This window comes from Chinchilla lanigera, unplaced genomic scaffold, assembly GCF_000276665.1.
Source record: "Chinchilla lanigera isolate Chin_1 unplaced genomic scaffold, ChiLan1.0 scaffold00048, whole genome shotgun sequence".
NCBI lineage: Eukaryota > Metazoa > Chordata > Mammalia > Rodentia > Chinchillidae > Chinchilla > Chinchilla lanigera.
This window is the reverse complement of record NW_004955449.1, coordinates 6,046,260-6,066,735: the sequence shown is the minus strand read 5'-3', so window position 1 is coordinate 6,066,735 and position 20,476 is coordinate 6,046,260. Positions and strand designations below refer to the sequence as shown.

General features: G+C 35.8%; 1 long non-coding RNA gene across 1 annotated transcript in view; it reads left to right on the top strand.

Moving 5' to 3' along the window:
• LOC102006725 overlaps positions 1-20,476 on the top strand; it is a 48,617-nt gene that overhangs the window by 22,689 nt on the left and 5,452 nt on the right. The window contains exons 3-4 of the long non-coding RNA XR_001235824.1: positions 15,759-16,138; positions 17,954-18,024. This is a non-coding gene — a long non-coding RNA (uncharacterized LOC102006725). The remainder of the gene's footprint in view (positions 1-15,758; positions 16,139-17,953; positions 18,025-20,476) is intronic.

Genomic DNA, 20,476 nt, shown 5'->3' with positions numbered 1-20,476 from the left:
TCAAAGAGATATTCAGGAAATTAAAAATTCCATTGAAAGCTAGCAAAACCACTTGAATGAAGGGAAGATAGACTTTTAGACCTCAAATACAGCATTGCAGCTAGTGATCATGAAAGGGAAGATCTCTTCAAAAAATAACAAGGGAACAGCAAATAACAATTCAACAGCTGCAAGATGAGGCAAAGAAAAACAATATCAGGCTGATTAGTGTCAAGGAAAGAGCAGGAGGCAACATGTATGACATAAAAAGACTATTTGCAGAAGTAATAGCAGAAAATTTCACAAGCATAGGAGAAAACCCTGACATACACATAAATGGGGTATATAGAACTACAATTAGCCATAACCAAAATAAATCTATACCCAGACGCATAATAATCAAGATTCCAGACATTCAGCAAAAGAAAGGAATATTAAAAGCTGTTAGAGAAAAGAAACAGATCACCTATGAAGGAAAACACATCAGAATCATGGCAGACTTCTGAACACAAACCGTCAAGTCACAAAGAGCTGGGAGTGAAGTATTTCAGATCCTGAAAGAAAACAACTTCCAACCAAGGTTGCTGTGCCCTGCAAAGCTATCTTTCAAAACTGATGGAGAAATAAGACACTCCATAACAAAGATCAACAGAAGAAATTCATGACCACCAAACCAATCCTACAAAGAGTACTGAAAGATATTCTACAAAGAGATAAAAATGACCACAATTTCAAGACCAACAGTTCAAAAGAACTACTGAGCAAGATAAGCAAATAAACAGAGGGGGAAAGTACAGAACCAACAGTGGGAAAATAACATGACAAAGATAAGCCAATACATATCAGTTACAACCATTAATGTAAATAGTTTCAACTCACCAATCAAAAGAAACAGATTGGCAGAGTGGATCAAGAAACAAAATCAACAATATGTGAAACTCATTTAACTCAAAAGGAAATTCACAGACTGAAAGTCAAAGGATGGAAAACAATACTCCATGTGACAGAAACCCAGAAAAAAGCAGGAGCAGTTATTCTGTTTGTAGACAATGTGAACTTGAAACCAGCAACAATCAAAAGAGATAAAGAAGGTAATTACATTCTTGTTAGGGAAAAACTGCAACAAGAGGAAATAACAATCATAAATATATATTGCACCAAATGTAGGAGCACTGAACTATATAAGGCAAATTTTAACAGACATGAAAAATCAAATAAGTGATAACACAATTGTAACAGGGGATTTTAACAACCCATTGTCACAAAGAGATAGATCAACTAGACAAAAAATCAGCAAAGAACTAAACATGTGAACAAATGGACCTAGTAGACCTTTACAGAGTATTCCTCCCAAAAGCATTAGAATACACATTCTTCTCAACTGTGCATGGGACATTCTCTAAAAGAGACCACATACTAGCACATATAACATGCTTAAGTAAATGCAAAGGAATTGAAATTATCCCATGCATGTTATCAGACCATAGTGCAATGAAATTGAAAATTAGTGATAAAAGAAATTGTAAAAATTCCATAAACATATAGAAATTAAATAACATCCTCCTAAACAACCAATGGGTGGCAGAAGAAATTAAACAATATTTACAATCCAATGAAAATGTAGATACAAACTACTAGAACCTGTGGGATGCAATGAAATCAGTCTTCAGAAGGAAATTCATAGAAGTGGATTCCCACATCAGGAAAACAGCACAAACACAAATAAACAACCTTATGCAACACCTCAAACTTCTATAAAAAGAAGAGTACGTCAAGCCCAAAGCCTGAAGAAGGGAAGAAATTGTAAAGATCAGAGCAGAAATTAATGCAAGTGAAACTAAGAAAGCAATACAAAGAATTAATGAATCAAAGAATTGGTTCTTTGAAAAAAATAAATAAAATTGATAAACCCCTAGCCAACCTTATCAAGAAAAGGAAAGAAAAAGCCTCAAATCCATGCAATAAGGAAGAAAGGGGTGAAATCACTACAGATCTTGTAGAAATTCACAAGATCATCAATACCTACTTTTAAAATCTTTACTCTCGTGGGGTGGAAAACAGAAGAAATGGATAGATTACTAGATCCATATGAATGACCAAAGTCAAATCAAGAAGATGTAAAAATCCTGAATAACCCAGTTGAAACTGTAATAAAAACTTAACAATAAAGAAAAGCCCAGGTCCTGATGAATTCACAGCTGAATTCCACAGAATTTTAGGGAAGATTTAATACCAATTCTTCTCAAACTCTTTAATGAAATAGAAAGGGAATCAATTCTCCCCAACTCATTCCTGGAGGCAAGTATTACCCTGATACCAAAACCAGAAAAAGAACCAACCAAAAAAGAGAACTATAGGCCAGTCTCCCTAATGAATATAGATGCAAAAATTCTCAATAAAATACTAGCTAATAGAATTAAGCAAATCATCAAGAAGGTAATACACCATGACCAAGTGAGATTCATCTCAGGAATGCAGGAAATCAACATGGAGATTTCTCACAAAACTAGAATTAAAGGTCCCACTTAACCTAGCTATTCCCCTCCTGGGTATCTTTCCAGAAGAACTGAAAACATCATACCACAGAGATATATGCACACCCATGTTTATAGCAACACAATTTGTAATAGCTAAATCTTGGAAACAATGCAAATGTCCATCAACTGAGGAATGGATAAAAAAGATATGGTATTTTTGTACAATGGAGTATTACTCAGCTATAAAGATAAACTAGAGGCTTTTATAGGTAAATAGATGCAACTAGAGACCATACTCATAAGTGAAATAAATCACATTCATGTGTGTAAACATTGTATTGCCTCCCTACTATAAGAACCTGAAAGAGGAAGTAAGATCTGAAGTGTATGACGGATATTGTGAAAGGGAAAGGAACTGCTCAAATAGGAAGGAACAACTGGGATGAAGGAGGAGAGAGGAAAAATAAAGAAGGAAGAAAAAAATATGCATATATATACACAAGATAGCCAAGATAACTGTACTACTCATACCTATTTGTTTATTGAAAGGACCAATTAATATGTAATTGTTTGATCAATCTTAAATGCCTATATCTGGTTATCTGAGCAACCACTTTGAAGATACTATTATGTAATATAACAACCATTGTTAATTTCCTATCACCTTGTTTTGAAATTCTGTATCATTTTAATTGTTTTTATGCTGTTTTGTTAGTGTGTTTGTTTTTATTATTTTGTTATTTTCTTTTCTCTTTAAAATAAAAAAATTATATATGTATATATATATACATATATATATATATATATATACAAGGATGACTGGGATAGGTGTATTGCTGATATCTGTGGCTTATTGAAAGGAACAGTTAATGCTTAAATTTTTTTTCCTTGAACAATTTTACATGCTTGTATCTGGTAATCAGAACTGATTTGAAGACAACAATATGCAATATAAGAACAATTGTTGAATTCGCACCATCTTGTATGGTGAAGCTGTGTGTAATTTCCAATGTTTTTTTATTACTTGATATTGTCTTTGATTGTTGAATCAATCTTGTATTCTTATGTCTGGAGGACTGAGCAACTGCGTTGAAGATAACAGTATGTAGTGTTGCAACCACTGTTAATTCCCGTCATTTTGGTTTGAGGTCATGTATCATTTTTGTTGTTTTTGTCTTCATTGTTAGGTTTTTTTCTCTTTAAAATACAAAAATAAGAAAATATGGCTGAGAAGGTGCAGCCTCAGTGAAACAGAAAAGTTGGGTGGAGTAAGGAGGAGCTAGAAGCAAAAGCAGAAGCTATGGCATTGAAGGATGGAATTTCCAAGATTAGAGTTTCAGTCAGCAGTCAAGCAAGCACTGACCTTTGTAACTGTCCTTAAGTAGGTTTTATCGTTTTATGTTATCAGTTAATGTCACTTTTTAGTTTAAAATATTCTCCTTTTTTTGAGAGGAAATTGTGTTTCTTGATGATTCTTTAGTCACCTTGAAAAGTTATTTGGAAGTGCAGCTAGAGCAACCAGCAAAGCTCAAATTACCTGAAGTTGAAATGGTTTCCGAGGAGATTGCTCGGACAGCAGAAATGAAAGAATGAATAAAAGTGCTCCATTTCTTGGGTAAAAACTCTATGTGGTGCGCCAGGGTAGGTTCAGGTAGAGGTAGAAAGGGATGAGAAAGCAAATGTTGCAATTGTCCAAAGAACATAACATTTAAAGATTTCATAAAGAAAAGCAAATCTACAGGTGTGAGAACAGAAGTGCCAGTGCTGGTCCCCTGCCACCCACAGCCCAGATCTGTGGGCCAGCCATTCGTGTGGGGACACTCCCAACAATGCACAGACTCAGCCAATTGCAGCATCAGTTTCATTCATCAGCTAGAAGTTTGCACCTTAGATATTTTAATGTGAATGAAGAGAGTTGACAAGGCATTTCCTTTCACCTGGGAGTCCCCCTGTACTGTGGCTGATGCCGTGTCTAATTTGCCTCACCCTCTCTGCTCGGTCACCAGCTAACAGCACCTGCTCCATGTGGTTGCAGCCTTAGGATGAGGCTGCATTTTCTGCGTAATATGTTAATGCTCAGAATCAACCTCCCTATGACATTTTCCTTTGTTGAGAAGTTGATGGGGTCCATGAGGAACCACTGAGGAAAAAAGATGTGCCCCCTCCCTGGCCTCCTCCCGTAGATCTGAGCTCTACTTCTGATTCCATTTGAAGAGAATTTTTAAAATAACATTCATAAATATAGTGAACACATTGTGCAGCTTAAAGGGAGTCCAAAGCAGTGGACTGGAAGCAAGATATTGCGCATTTTGGTTCCAGCCATGGAATTAATTGGCTGCATGTTGGAGCCTGGGCCAGTCTCTCAACCCTTCATATCTGCTGTGTCTTCACCTGTAAACACCTCCTGCCAACACTGCAAGTTTGTAAGAGAGATCGCTATCTCGTCACTTTTCATTTTGGATTATGATATTTTGACTCTTTCCCAGTATCACAGATAACCCAATATTGAATACACTATTGGCCCAAAAGCCAGCACAAAATTAACTAGCTGGACATTGAAGGGATTTAAATCCTTTTTTCTCATCCTTCTACCTTCCAGCATTTTTATTTTCCTGCACAAATGCGATGACATAGTGTATCTGTTAAGTATTCTATACACTCTTCTTATCATTTAAATAACTTTGGCATCCTTTTTCAATGTATTTCTATGGTATCTGTGAGTTTGCAGGTGAAAAGATCACTTTGGGGACTACCAAAAACAGCATAGAATGAGTGTTGTGTGCTAGCCAGACATTTATGTCTGTCTTTTCAGCAGAGGATCTATTTCCTGATATATCTTTATCCTAGAAATGAAACCATTTTGCAACCTGAATCATTTTGGGATACAAATACCTACAGTGTTGGTAAGGCCTTGAGAATCCTTAATGGAGAGTCTGCCAGTAGTGAGCTTTTCTGCTCCACGACACAAGTAGCTAAAAAAGTAAAAACAAAACAATCAGCTTAATAACAGGGCATATATTTTTATATGGTCCATAGTTTCATTTGGCAAACAAATATCTGTGTTTTTCCTATGTTCAGTGAATAATCAACATAGAATACTTTTGTGATTTAATGTTTAAGGGTTCCCTCTACCCTACAGCAAGCAAACAATCAGCTCTCCAGCAAATTATCTAGGGGACACCAGTCCTTTGTGCTGTACACAGTGCCACAAAGGTTTTAGAATTCCTGGAAGATAGGCCTATCTGATTGTTTCACCTTGGGAAATACCATTTAAGCTTCAGAGGCAAATTAAATATTTAAATATAAAATATTGTTCTCATCTGCAATGTGGAGAAGCATACTTCCTTAGATCTTTGGCTTATAGGAATTTTCCTTTCATGATTTTAGCATACTTTTTGCAAATCATACTGGAAATATCAAATTTCCTCAAGTTCATATACTGTCCTCAGAAGGACTTCACTTTGTTCAGTTTCTGATGAAAGGTCAGAATAAATGTCAGGTCTCCTGTGTTTCTGTTCATATTCCAATGCAGGACACAGTCTTCACTTTTGATTTACTTTTGCTCACATTTTCTTCCAGAATGAAGCTGTTCCCTAACTCCTAAACACAGGAAAATAATTCTCATCAAACCTCCAGATGAGAAAAATGAAATTAACACTACAATCATACTTTTCAATCTTGTATATAGACAAAAATTAATATGTTTAATAGTCATGATAATGCTATAAGTTGTCTTCATAAATTGTTCATTGATGTGCAAGTTGTGGATGTATCATGCCATGCTGAAAAAATATTTTACAAGTAGAAGTTTGTATTACTAGCAATATTTAATGATATAGGAACTGGTTGATTCCTTTTATAATTTTATCACTACTTTTATTTTATGCCACACAAACATCTCTGCATACAATTCACTTCCTTGAAATTTGGAGCATTTTCCGTTTATAAAATAGGGACTAGTGCTATGTATAATACATTTGCAAACATGACCACAAAATAGCCACTCCCTAAATCCAAGTCTTTTCATGGTGTGACTTTTCATCTTCTCTATTAATAGTTGCTTATGTTTCCTGTTTTTGGAATCTGGGTTGGTCTTTTGACTTGTGTTGGCCAATGGAACACTATAGAAGCAATATATGCCAGTTTTAAGCCTGGGCCTCAGGAATATCTGCTGACTTCGTAAGTGTTCTTGTCAACTTCCTAGGTGGCTAGGAGTACAAGCTTGGACTAGCTGCTAGAGATTAGAAACATCATGGAAGAGTGCTAAGACTCCCCAGCTGATAGTCGATCAGGCAGCCAACCTGCCAGTGGGCAAAGGTAGAGGAGTCATCCTAGCTGAGAACAGAAGAACCACCCTGCTTAGTCCAGCCTACAGTTCTGACCCACAGAATCAGGAATTAAATAAGTTGTTGTTATACTAATGACCATATTCTGGAATGATTTGTTATATAGCTAACTACTGTTCTTAGTTAATTTTGTGGTAAGTTTCCTGACTGCTTAAAATATTTGGATTTATTCTTTCCAAGAATAGCACTTACTCTATTTTTCTGTATTTATATATTAGAAAATTTGAAAACTATTAATGTATAGGAAGAGAAATAAAAGTGGTATATGATATACTACTGTAAGACAACTTCTGATAATTTTTTTATATCTGTTTAGCCCATTTTCTAAACATACACACATTTTATGTAATTTGATGTGTTTTCTTTTTAATTAAAAAGTTTATTTCACAGCACTCAGGAGGCTGAGGCAGGAGGATCATTGCGAGTCCAAGGTCGGCCTGGGCTACAAAGTGAGCTCAAGGCCAGCCTGAACTACATAGGGAGACCCTATCTCAAAAAGACAATCAATCAACCAATCAATCAATAAATTAATTAATTAAATAAAAATAAAAAGTTTATTTCAGAACATTCCTAAAACGTTTCCATTGCAGTTGACTTCCTTCATTTTTAAACAATAGTTACTTAGTATTTTGTGTTACATATATAATGATTAGCTTGAAAATACTGTCAAATTAAAAACTCAATTCCTTGATTCCTGGTACTATAAAAAAAAAAAAAAAAAAAAACCCACTCAATTCCATGCCATTGGTATTTTGAGTAATGAAATAACAAACATTAGTCAGACATTAACATTCCCACCAATAGTGTATAGCAGTCATTTCACTAAACCCTAGCCCATGGTATATACTTATATTGAGAACACTAACTTTACCCTGATAAGTGAAAATTATTAACTATGCTTGCATATCATTAATGAGAATTCAATATTTACAAATCTTTTTAAAGTAAAACTTACAGTAAAATACCCAAATCCTAAGTATACTGTATATGAGCTTTTGATGTACAATTTGAGTCCCTGTCAAGCTATGAAGCCCTGCCATGCACCCCAGAAATCTTCTTCATTCTTTTCTCAGTCAGTGTTCATCTTTACCCTTCAGAAACAAACTTTGCAATTTTTTCCCACCACTGATTACTTTTATTTGCTCTAGAAATTTATGAAAATGAAATCATGTCACATGTGGTCTTTTGATCAAAACACCTTTCATTCAGGGCAGTGTTTTTGACATTTTCCCCGTAGTGTTGTGGCTATATAGCTTCCTTCGTTCACCTTCTTACTCAGCGTCATTCCACTGAATGAGACACAGGCTTAGCCCTTCCTTCGTGGATGAACATCTAGGCCATTTCCGGTTGGGGCTATTTTGAATACAATTATTATGAACATTCTTTTTTCTTTTTTTTTTTTTCCGGTACCAGGAATTGTACTCACGACCTCACGCTTGCCAGACAGGTGCTGTGCCACTGAGCTAAATCCCCAGCCTCCCCTGTGAACATTCTTGAGCAATTGCCTTTTTATGGTGGATCTATGCTTTTATTTTTCTTAGGTAAACACCTAGAAGTGAGATTATTAAACTACTGGGTAGGTGTATGTTTAGTTGTATACAAAATTAAGAAAACTTTTCTGACTGGTTGTATAATTTTCCAGTCCTATCAAAAATGTATGAGGGTTATAATTACTCTGTGTCTCTATTAGCATTTGGCAATGTTGATCTTTAAAATTTTGTCCATTGTGGGGATTTATAGTTGGTATATTTTTAATTAATTTCATTTTGGTAATAACTTTTATATTAAGAGCTCAGATTTCAGGAAGTATTAAAAATTATGTAAATAAAAGATAAATCTCTGGCCTAGCCATTGTAGTACATATCATATATTATCTTACATATCTTGCATATTCTTCCACAGCTAATTTGTTCAAATGAAAGCACATAAAAATAAATGAGTTTTTGTAAAAGAGATTTTCACATGAAATGATGTCATGTTTTTATTTTAATTATATTTCAGATATTATTTCATCTTTGTATATGTAGTATTTAGGTCATCTTCTTGTTTCTCTACATTTATAGTGTTCCTAATCCTTTGGTATTATTAAAAATTCTGAAAAAATAAAATGCTGCAAATTATTTCCTATGTGCATAAAATGATTTTCCATGTGCATGTATCTACAGAGTTCTACATGTGCAAGGACACATGTAGAGGTGAGGTTGTTGGGTGTGATAGTTCTTTTGAATCAGTCACTTGGGTAGGATATTATCCAGCTATTTGGGCAAGTATTCCTCTAGGTGTTGCTAGTGAGTGTATTTTGCAGATAACATTGACATCTACAGTCAGTTTGGACTTTAAGTAAAGACTGTCTTTGATAATATGGTGGCTCCATCCAATCAATTGAGAGTCTTAAGAGAAAGAAACTGAGATTTTCAGATAAAAGAAGAATTCCTCCTTAAGATTGTAGCATAAACTTCTGCCTGATTATCTAGCTTGTTGTCCTGTCCTACTTATTTTAGATTTTTCCAACCCCCACAATCATGTACTTCAGTTCTTTAAAATAATCTCCCCCACATGATGTCCTGTGGGACCAGTTTCTCTGGGGAACACTGGTTGGTAACAAGGAGTGAAAGACAATGAGTATGTTAAATTTTCATGGGGTTTACCAGATAATCCTCTAGTCTAGAGGGATTATACCAAATTATACACCACAAGTATTAACAATGTCTTTCTTCCCTACATCTTCTCTAACATAGTATGATACCAAGCTTTCTCCCATGAAAGCTGGTAAGTTTAAGACGGAATTTTCTTTTAATTTTAATTTGCATTTCTATCAGTTAAATATTTTCATATTTTAGGCTTCCTATAATATGCTCCTTTTTTTATTGGAGGTAGAAAAATTTGTTTTTCCCATGACAGATATCTATTATCTCAATGCTATGAATTTAATAAGCCATATATTTCCTCACTATAAAATGCTACCATTGTCACATATTAAAAAGATAGGAATAAATGTCTCAGATGCCTCTTTAGATACATATCTCTGGTCAAAGCATATTAATACATTCATTTGTTATTTTAGCTGCTCTTACCAATTAGTTTGAAATGCTCCTTTTTATATTAGTGTATATCTACATATCTGAGTCCACACTTTTTATTTTATTCTGTTTTTGCCTTCACATTATGGAAGTAATATATATTATATAGTACTTGTATGTATAAATGTATGGGAAAGGATTTATCTTTACTTTTACATACACTACTTCTTATTTTACTAATGCTGAGTTCTAATCCAGCTCCTTCTAATTTTTTTGTAAAGCAAGAAATAGTTACAGTACCAGGGAAAACAGGCAGATTTTGAAACTTCTGTGTTTACCTTGGTCAAGTCCATCCTCTAATACAATGCTTCTTACAGCGCTTCAAAATCACCTGGAGTACAGACACCTGCCCCCATCCCCCTCAGAAACTCTGATTCATTAGTTTTGGCTGGTGCTCAAGGTTTGCATTTCTGGCCAAATTTCAGAAGCTGTTGTTGCTGGTCTACAGAGCGTACTTCGAATACCACTATACTTTTTTTTCAGTATTGGGCACTTAACCCAAGGCCTTCACATTGAGCTACCATCTCCAAACCCTTTTTAAGTTTTTAATTTTTTTTTTTTGTTTTTTTCTCCAGTACCGGGAACCGAACTCATGACCTTGCACTTGCCAGGCAGGCGCTTTTGCCGCTGAGCTAAATCCCCAGCCCCTAAGTTTTTAATTTTGAATTAAAACAGAAACACTAAATCTACTAGAAGAGAAAGTAGGTAGAAATCTTGAAGACATAAGGGTAGGCAGAAAGTTCATGAACAAAACCCAAACTGCACAGGAAATACTTCAAAGAATCAACAACTGGGATCTCATCTTATTGAAAAGATTTTGCTCATCAAAAGAAATCACCAACACAGTAAAAAAAAACCCATGAACTAGGAAAAAATTTTAGCAGACTGTCCCCCAGACAAAGAACTTCCATCTAGAACATATAAAGAATTAAAAACTATCAGATCCCCAAAATTCAAAGACCCAATCCAAAAATGAGCACCTGAGGTGAATATACACTTCTCAGATGAAGAAATACAAATGGCAAATAAATAAATGAAAAAATGTTCAATATCATTTGTCATTCAAGAAGTGCAAATTAAAACAACCCTGAGATTCCATCTCACCCCAGAAAGAATGACTATATCAAGAAGGCAACCAATAACATGCTGGAGAGGTTGAGGGGAAAAAGGAACCCTTCTCCACTGTTGGTGGGAGTGTAGATTGGTACAACCACTGTGGAAATCAGTGTGGAGATTCTTCAAAAAACTAGGATTAGAGGTTCCATTCAACCCAGCTATTCCCCTTCTGTGTATTTTTCCAGAAGAACTGAAAACATCATACCACAGCAATATGTATGCACCCATGTTTGTAGTAGCACAATTTGTCATAGCTAAATCTTGGAAATAATCCAAGTGCCCATCAACTGAGGAATGGATAAAAAAATGTGATATTTTTATACAATGACATATTACTCAGCCATAAAAAAGATAAACCTGAGGCTTTTATAGGTAAATGGATGCAACTAGAAACCATACTCATAAGTGAAATAAATTAGACCTGCATGTATAAACATCATATTGTCTCCCTAGTGTAAGAACCTAAAATAGCAAATAAAATCCAAAAGTTACAATAGATACTGTGAAAGGGAAAGAAACTGCTCAAAGGGAAGGAACAACTGAGATGAGGGAAAGGAGGAAAGAAAGAAAGAAAGAAAGAAAGAAAGAAAGAAAGAAAGAAAGAAAGAAAGAAAGAAAGAAAAATATACAGTATATACACAGGATAGCTGAGACAATTGTACTGCTGATTTCTACTGGTCTGTTGAAAGGAACAGTTAATGCTTAAATTTTTTTCTTCTTTTTAATTTTCTGACCAATGTTTCATGTTTATACTGGTAATCTAAACAACTAATTTGAAGACAACAATATACAATATAACAATCATTGTTTAATTCTTATCATCTTAGTGAAATTCTGTATCATTTCTAGTGTTTTTTTAAATGATTTTTTATTCTTTTTAAAAAAAGAAAAAAATTTTAACTTTGAGACAGAGTCTTGATAAATTCCCCAGACTACACTCAAACTTGTGATTCTCCTGTCTCATCCTCCCAAAATTCTGGGAATACGGCATATGCCACCATGCTCAGCTAACACTGTACTATTTAGTAGTCAAGTGACAAGCCCAGGGTTTCCTTAGGCAGCCTAACTCAGGGCATCCTTCTTCCTTGCCGTGTGAGCCTTCTTCAGTTCATCACACGTGCTGCACTATTCAAAAGCCTCCCATTTGTCACCATAACTCTTTACCCCACTGGATCTTTTGAAATTACTTATTGCTCTATCATTACTTAGCAGTCCTGTCATGTACACTTGCCTTTTCATTACATTGTTGTAATGTGTGGTAGGGATAAGCCCCGGTCAGCAGCCATAGCACCTGCTTGGTGGTTCCAAAGACCGCTATTCAGGCAGTGTCCATAGGAACCCACGTGCCCCTCAGGACGCCTTTTCTCTTTCTCAACAATGATGTGTTTGGCGGAGTCCCTGACAGTCAAGGAAAGAACATTTCTGAGCATCTCGGGTAGCTAAGTTTAGCCTGTGTTCAAGAAGACTACGAGGAATTGCAGTGTGGCACTTTCCAGGTCCTTGCTCAAGAGACACCCCTGGAGCACCCTTTGGGTCACCCTCTTCCCTTTGTTCCCTCCTCCTTTTGGTGCTTTGGAATTAGTTGTCACCACCATGCACTATAAAGTAAAGGCTACACCCAAACTGAAAATCGAAAGATTCCAGGGCTGTGTTTCAGTGGAATGTTTGACTCTGGACTATCTGGCCAAAGCACTACAAGGAAATTTTCTACAAGAAAACTATTACTTTTATTACATTTAAGTTAACAGCTAGTGGATTCCATTATTTGAAGCTTACTCTAATCCTGACTAAATCTTGGGGCAACTGGAAGTGGTATCTAAATAGTTAAGTGTTAGCAAAGAATCCTTTGTTTCAGTGCAATGAACCCTGTCTCATTTTTGTGGTTGCCGCTTGTAAACATTCAGGTGCTTCCTTCTTATCCTGCCAAAGTCTTCATACACCTAATTGGTCAAGACATGTTCTCATAAACCCACTAATTTGGTACATTCTGTTTCTGTTACCACATAATACATGATATGCCCGAACATACATAATTACATAACTATATACGTATAAGCCCTCTAAGGAAGTGTTTTATTTATTTACTTATCATTAATCTAAAACACTACTCTTTTAATAGATATTCTCTATGATTTCCTCATATGTTATGTGAGTCCTTTTAAATTTCTTCCCCCATAAAAAGTCGCCTCTCTTTCCTTTTCCTGTAGATAAATACTCCCTACCCACCCAGCCACACCCCCCAAAAAGCAATTGTGTACATTAATCAGTATATATATTTTATGTTGAATTTCATTATGTCTTCTCTAAATTTTTTCATCATTTGTTATGTTAAATTTCTTTTTTTATTTTAAAGAGAGTAGTAAATAAAAGAACAATAGCAAAATGCCAACATCTCAGACATAAACAAAACAAAGCAAGAACATTAAAAATGATACAGGGTTTCAAAACAAAATGATAGGAATTAATAGTGGTTGTTATATTTCTTATTGTTATCTTCAACTACATTGGTCAGATTACCAGATGTAAGAATGGAAGGTTGATCAAACCATTAAAGAGAATAGAAAAATATTATTTAAAAAAAATTAGACATGATACAGAGTTTTACTAGACAAGATGGCAAGAATTCACCAATGGTTATACTATTGCATATTGTTGCCTTCAACTCAGTTGTTCACATTACCAGACATAGCATGTAAAATTAATCAAAATATTAAAAATTTGAAACATTAACTGTTCCTTTCAGTGAGCCACCAGCCATCAGCAGTACAGTTATCTGCTGATATAGTTAAATTTCAATAAACCAGTAATAAAAATATTCAAAGGAAATTAGTACCCAGTAGAGTAAGATTTTATAATGTGTATATATATCTTTAAATTTTGGTAATCCCCAAAATACTACAAATTGTGTGTGTGTGTGTGTGTGTGTGTGTGTGTGTGTGGCATTTGAGGGCCTCAACCCAGGGCTTCAAGCATGCTAGGTAAGCACTCCAGTGCAAAGATAAACACTCAGCCCTTTTTGTTTTATTCTGAACCAGATTTTCTCAAAATTTTCCAGGCTGGGCTAAAATTTGTGATCCTTCTGGCTCAGCCTTTCATACAGGAGGGATTCCAGGGACAATGCAACCTCAGAAGAGGGAACTGGCATGACGTAGCCCCAACCTGAGCAATGCCAGCTGCCACATATGCCGAATGAAGCAAGAGATAGGTTTTCATCTGGAGACAGGAGGAGCCCTGCCCTGTCATGTGGTGATACTACCCTCTTCCAGCTCAGGCCTCTAGAACTCTGAGAGAATATACTGTGGGTTGTTTGAAGCAACCAAGTTGTATGATAACTTATTACAGTGTCAAAGGGAACTAAAATTATGTTTAAGTTTTTTGAACACCAAGTTGGACATATATTTTTCTACCAATGTCAACATACATCCACTTAGGCTTGGTAATTTTATATAATTTTTACTCTTTTTTCTCATCTCTACTGCCTATTTTTTTCCTTTCAATAGGCTTATCCAAGTCTTTCAATTTTAAATGTTAATATTAATTTATGTTTTGTCTGTGCATTCTTATTACATTGTGATTACAAAATGTATAATTATGAGCTTATTTCATAACCACCACTTGCATATGAACAACTATCTAGACACTAATTAATTGTAGGTTTTACTAATTACTACTAATTATTTGAACTATACTTCCTATATTTTAATTTTTTATACTTTGGGCTAATCTTTTGATTGGAATAATTTTAAGAAGTGTGTATAATAAAGTGGAAAAACATATGCAGATAATGCCAGAAAGTAGTCTTTTCTCCCTTTTAGTTGGATTGATTCCACACAGAAGTCAAACTTTTGTTCTGTGGTGGTAGGCTGGTTTTAGCACAGAGAATCGGTCTCAAGTATAACATGGTGGGTAAAACCTCAGTCGCACAAATGATTTGTCCAGTTTTCTCTACTAAAAGCAAGAGGGGTTCTTACTGAACTTATACAAATAATTATACTACCATGAAAATCCAGTTCCCAGGGATTTGTTCTTTTTTTTTTTTTTTTGTACTGGGAATCAAACTCAGGACCTTGTGCTTGCCAGGCAGGCACTAGGGATTTGTTCTTGAATGGTATCATCCTTCCTGAAACCCTGAGACTGCTTTGTTCCATACCCAATTTCTGGCTTACCACTTAGAGCAGAACTTTTAGGTATTAGGGGAAATGAGAGCTACTTAGTAAAGCACAACTAATTGGCCATGCTTGGTTTATTACAATAACTAGTAAAATCAGAAAGGAGAATAACATCCCAAGTGAATACAGTGACCAGTATTTCTCCTGAGGATATCAGAACGTGGACAGTGGGGGCACTGGTGTTTCTCCAGAGCTTGCTTTTCCTATCTGGAAAATGTATACTCTCTGAAACAATCACTTTTTGCCAATAGGAAGCATTGCTTCACTTCCAAATATTTCCATATACTTCTTAAAGTAATTTAGAACTAATAAAGGAATATGGAACAGAAAGCAATCTTAAGACAAGAAAAAAGAGAATGGAAAGAAAAAATGGAAACAAAGCTTTTGTAACTAAGGAAGGGAAGAGGCGTTGAGGGAGGGGAGGGGAATGGGAAAAGAAGAAGCAAGATATATCATGTACAGGTACAAATTCCCTGTGATGAATGTCATGATTATGTGTATTTAAAATGTACCAATAAACATTTTTTTGAAAAACTCATGATATTCTTCTTTTTACAAGATAAAAGAACAAAATCTTGTGATTTTTTTCAGGGTTCCTTTGGGAAATCTCAAAGATATTTTTGCTTGAAAAAGACATCCTGAAAAATGTGGCTTATTTGTTTGTTTGTTTCTAAATTAAGAGTTTGGTCTTGGGAAGGCAAAAAGTAAGAGCGCAGTCAGAGTAATCTTGGTCAGTTGACTAAGCTCAGATCATGGGAGCCTGAGAACAACAGCCTGCAACTGGACCCACACCAAGGTCTCCTTTCAATGGTTTCATTTTTAAAAAGCTTCTACACAATTAATCACCACACTCACCATGAGCATACGCATAAGGACCTTGAAAGAAGGTAGAAAAGAATTGAAAGAAACACAAACAGTGGGAGACAATGGAGAGGGATGCTTCTGGGACCAATCGTGTGGCATTGAGAGATGTGAGTATATTATGTTATCAGTGCTCCCCTTACCCCTGAAAAATCACAAGCTTCCAGTCGTGTGAATATTTGCTAGTTTTTTTCTACCTTTAATTGTTTTTAAAACAAGGTAATACTCTTATATGATGCTACCTGGTCAAGTTTGGTATTTGGTAAGTGCCTGATCCAAGGTGCTTCCATAAAACTGTGTCCCTCTGGGCATAGGTACTTGGACCAAGCCCCAAAGTCTATAGGATTTTTCCAAATGAAACTCAACTTTAAGCCAGCTTTTCTCCGTGGTAGAAAATATAAATACAGCATCTGAGAACTCAAGAGGGACAGTCTTCTTCCTATATGGAGAAAGTCACTGTGTTAGAGAACACTCAGAGAAGGATAGAGAATGATGAAATGTGTTTTTATCCCATCAGTAATCTCTTTCTTCATATCACTTGCCTTTTTCCATTTACTCATTTTTATTATGGTTAACACAAATGAACCCATTTTAATCCTGACAACTTTCACACATCTAAAATGAGGGAATCCTGGGATGTTTGAAGCAGTTGGAAGGACCTCATTGTCAGGTGTGTGTATCAATGAGCTCCAAAAAATGCTTAGCGTCCCCAGAAAATCAGTTATCACAAGCTTTCCCCTCCCTCAATATTTATTATGAGATTCTTGAGTGATAAGCTCGGTGGTTTGGGAAGGAAGCTGAAGAAAATGTGGTACTATTTGGTAGACCTTGCCTATACCATTGTTTGGAAGCTATTGCCTTTGAGTCAGTCTTGGTATGCTTCTTGGACCAAGGACATTTCATGATGTTTTGTAAGTCCAAGGAATTTCCCATATCTCTTTTCTGTTCTCATGTCTTGAAGATCATGACTTCAGAGGACTGACCCTTGATGTTGGTAACATCAGTATTAGTCTGTTTCCTGTTGCTGCAGCAAAATATTTGAAACCAAGTACTTTATAAATAAGAGTGGCTTATGTAGCTCAGAGTTGTAGAGGTTTAGGGATACAGCACTGGCATCATCGTGAGGACCTGCCCAATTGTATCACCACATGGTAGACAGCATCATGGTGGAGTGTGTGAGAGAGAGCACATGATGACACAAGCAGGCAGAGAGATTCAGAGGCCAGGCTTGTTCCTTTATAACACCCACTCTCATGGGAAATAAGCAAGGTCCCGCAAGAACTATCATAGCCCCTTCCTAGGGCAGAACCCCCAGTGACTCCAATGACCTATTGACCTCCTACTAGGCCCCACCTCTCAAAGGTTCATCAGGTTTCCATATTCTTAGACTGGAGTCCACGCTTTCAGCACACAAAGCTTTTTGGGGAACACATTTAAATCATGTCCAAACCACAGCAATATATTGAGTCAGCTAACCCCAAATTTGTATGTTTAATTTTTAGCGATCAAGACTGCATGTGCTCTCATAGGTTCTGTGACATTTCATATCCTTATTAAGCAACATCCATCATACCCATTCTAAATAGGCTCAAGCTAAATACAAAATGTGGTATTAGCTTTCTTAGTTAAACTTTCATTAGTAAAATTTACGATTGTTTTGGAAGGAAGAATTATAATATTGACTTCTCAGTAGCTTTTTAATCAGATTTTGGAGCATGTAACTGTTATTTTTAATCAACTCAATGCTACAGTTATTTACAATACCTCTTCTACATGTTAGGCAGTTTGTTTTAGAGTGGAGTTGTTTTGATCTGCACTATTACACTTAGCCAAAACAGAAATGAGTTTTATGTGCCCTGCTTTTTCAATTTTTTAATTAGCAGAAAAATATCACACAAGTTTTATCTTTTGGCTTTTCTCTGTAGTCATTCCTGCATGTAGTTAACTTGGGATCCTTTGATGGCCTGACGTCAGTAGATTTTGCATGTGCATTGACGTAAGTATTGCATTTCATATCAAGATGCCAAGTTCAACAAATAAAAATTAGTTTCAGTGGGTTCAGCATCATATTTGAACTGAAAAATAAATAAATGAATAGTCCAAGAAAAGGGGTGACTACAGTTCAAAATATTGGAAAAAATTATGTTCATACTGGGAATACAGCCCAGGGGATAGTGCTTGCCTAACATTTATACAGCCCTGGGTTTGATTCCAAGGATTAGATTTTTGAAAAGTTCTATGTCAAAATATTTCAGGGGATTATTTTGATCATCTCTGTCAGTTTCCTTTCGATTGTCATAATCTTACAGATGTTTTTGTGATACAAACTTTTTTTTGCTAATATGCAGTACTACGGATGTGCAAGATATGGCTGGTTTTAGGTGTTTTTTTTTTTTTTTTTCAGTCAATCGCAAATAACTTTCTGGTATCTTTCTTATAAAGTAAGGGTTCTAAAAGTCCATGTCATGGTGATAAGGCCTGACATGACTTGATACTTTTCAATAAAATGATATCAGCTTGTTCACTGGTTACTTTTTCATAAAAGCAGAAGAAACACAATACAGATAATTTACAATCTGCTACTTGACTTTTGATTTCTAGAGTTTTGGCTATATAAATGTTTCATTTGGTTACTTTTATATTAAATTCTACTGTACTTCTTTTATTTCCCTTTCAGTTCATTCTGCTTATAGATTCTACGTATCCCTTAGATAAGGCCTTAAGCATCCTGAAACTACATAAAAGTATGAGAAAACGATATCACTTTATTGCTGAACTGTTCTGCTATATTGTTTGCCCTTGCTCATTATTAAGGAGTATCAGTTGTGTTCTTTTTTTTTTTTTAAAGTACTTATATCATTCATTCTAAAATGGCTCACTGTTTATATGCTAAGCCACCACCTAACTGTGCAGCTTGAGACACAAACTGTTGTATCTCGTCCTTCAGGCAGGGCTTGGCTGGGAGAGGTTTCTGTCCCACACGGCGGTCTCTCAGTAGTGCTGTGTTCCGCTGATGATCCAAAGGTCCCAGGCAGCTTTGCATATGGAACCAGCACCTTGGAAGGGGACGCAAGGAGGCAGGGCCCAGGTGGGACTCAGAAGAATCTGTGTGTGAGGCCTTGCCAACACAGTGGTGCTGGTCTGCGTTCGTTGCTGCTCTGAGAAACAGTGTTCCAGAGATCTGGGAGGAAGCATGGTCTAGGCCTCTGAAGTCACACAGCCTCAAATCTGACATTTTCTGTTGTCTAAAGCCATCACAGGTCACTCGGCTTTAAGTGGAGGGAACACAGTTCCCCTTGCTGCGTGGCCGGAGTGTCCAAAAATTCACAGTAATGTTCTCAAATTGCCAAACTCTGCAGTAGGAGGCTTTGCCTCATATCTTCACTTAATGCTTCAAATGTTTTCTTTCTCCTTACAGACTCCAACACATGGTACCTTTTCATAAAACCCATTGGCTTTAAGTCCACTTAGATGAAGTTTAGAGTTTTATGACATATATATGAGGTGTGATAGAGTTATTCAGTGAGTATTTCAATTAAAAAATTAATTTATTACAGTAAAAGACACATTATCATTAATCCCCCTCCAAATGTTTCCCGTCATTTCCAACACGTATCACATTGTTCTTGCCACTTTCTGAAGCAGTTCGGGAAGTCTTTTCATGAGCATGGTAATGAGGTGGATAAAAATACAATGAATGCTGCTGCCCAAATATTACAGTGTGTCCTCACCACTTTATTCACGAGCTCTGTGTGGCTTCTGACTTTTCTTCTAAGGCAAAGTGACCATGAAAGGTAAATGTTTTGAATAGACTCTGGACATCGAGGAAGCCCTGACAGAGCCTTTTACTGTAAAGCATTTTTTCATTTAAGTGTTCACCATATTTTTCTATTTTACCATCTATGTCACATGACACACACACCACTTCCTGCCCGAAGTAGGGATGCCCAGACCTGTGCTCATACAAGGCTGAAAACATTAATACTGTTCAGAGAGGGAATAACTCATTTAATAATCAACCTCATAGTCCATTTTTATGACCAGTATAGATTTTCTTTAAAAACCAAAACATGAAAATGTAATTCTAGCTTATTAAATGTCATATTTTTTAAAAAAAACAGAATATTTCAAAACCTAGTTTTAAATTTGAGCACAAACATGAATATTTTCTACTACACGCCTTTCTTTCCTTGTATTTCTCTACAAATACCTCAGCAAGCATTGATTGGCAGACTAGGCTTACTAATCTTGCCTTCTTCACTGAGTGAACTGCTTTACTTACTTTTTTGACAGATGGAAATGACTGCTTGCCAACATTCTTAATGATATGTTGAGCAAGAAGTTGTGAACTTCCGTATAGTTTTCTAACCTCTCATTTATTACTTTTTCTTTTCCTTCCCACTGCATGTTCATTGTTCTTACTAAGATGAAGCAATTAAAAGTGATGA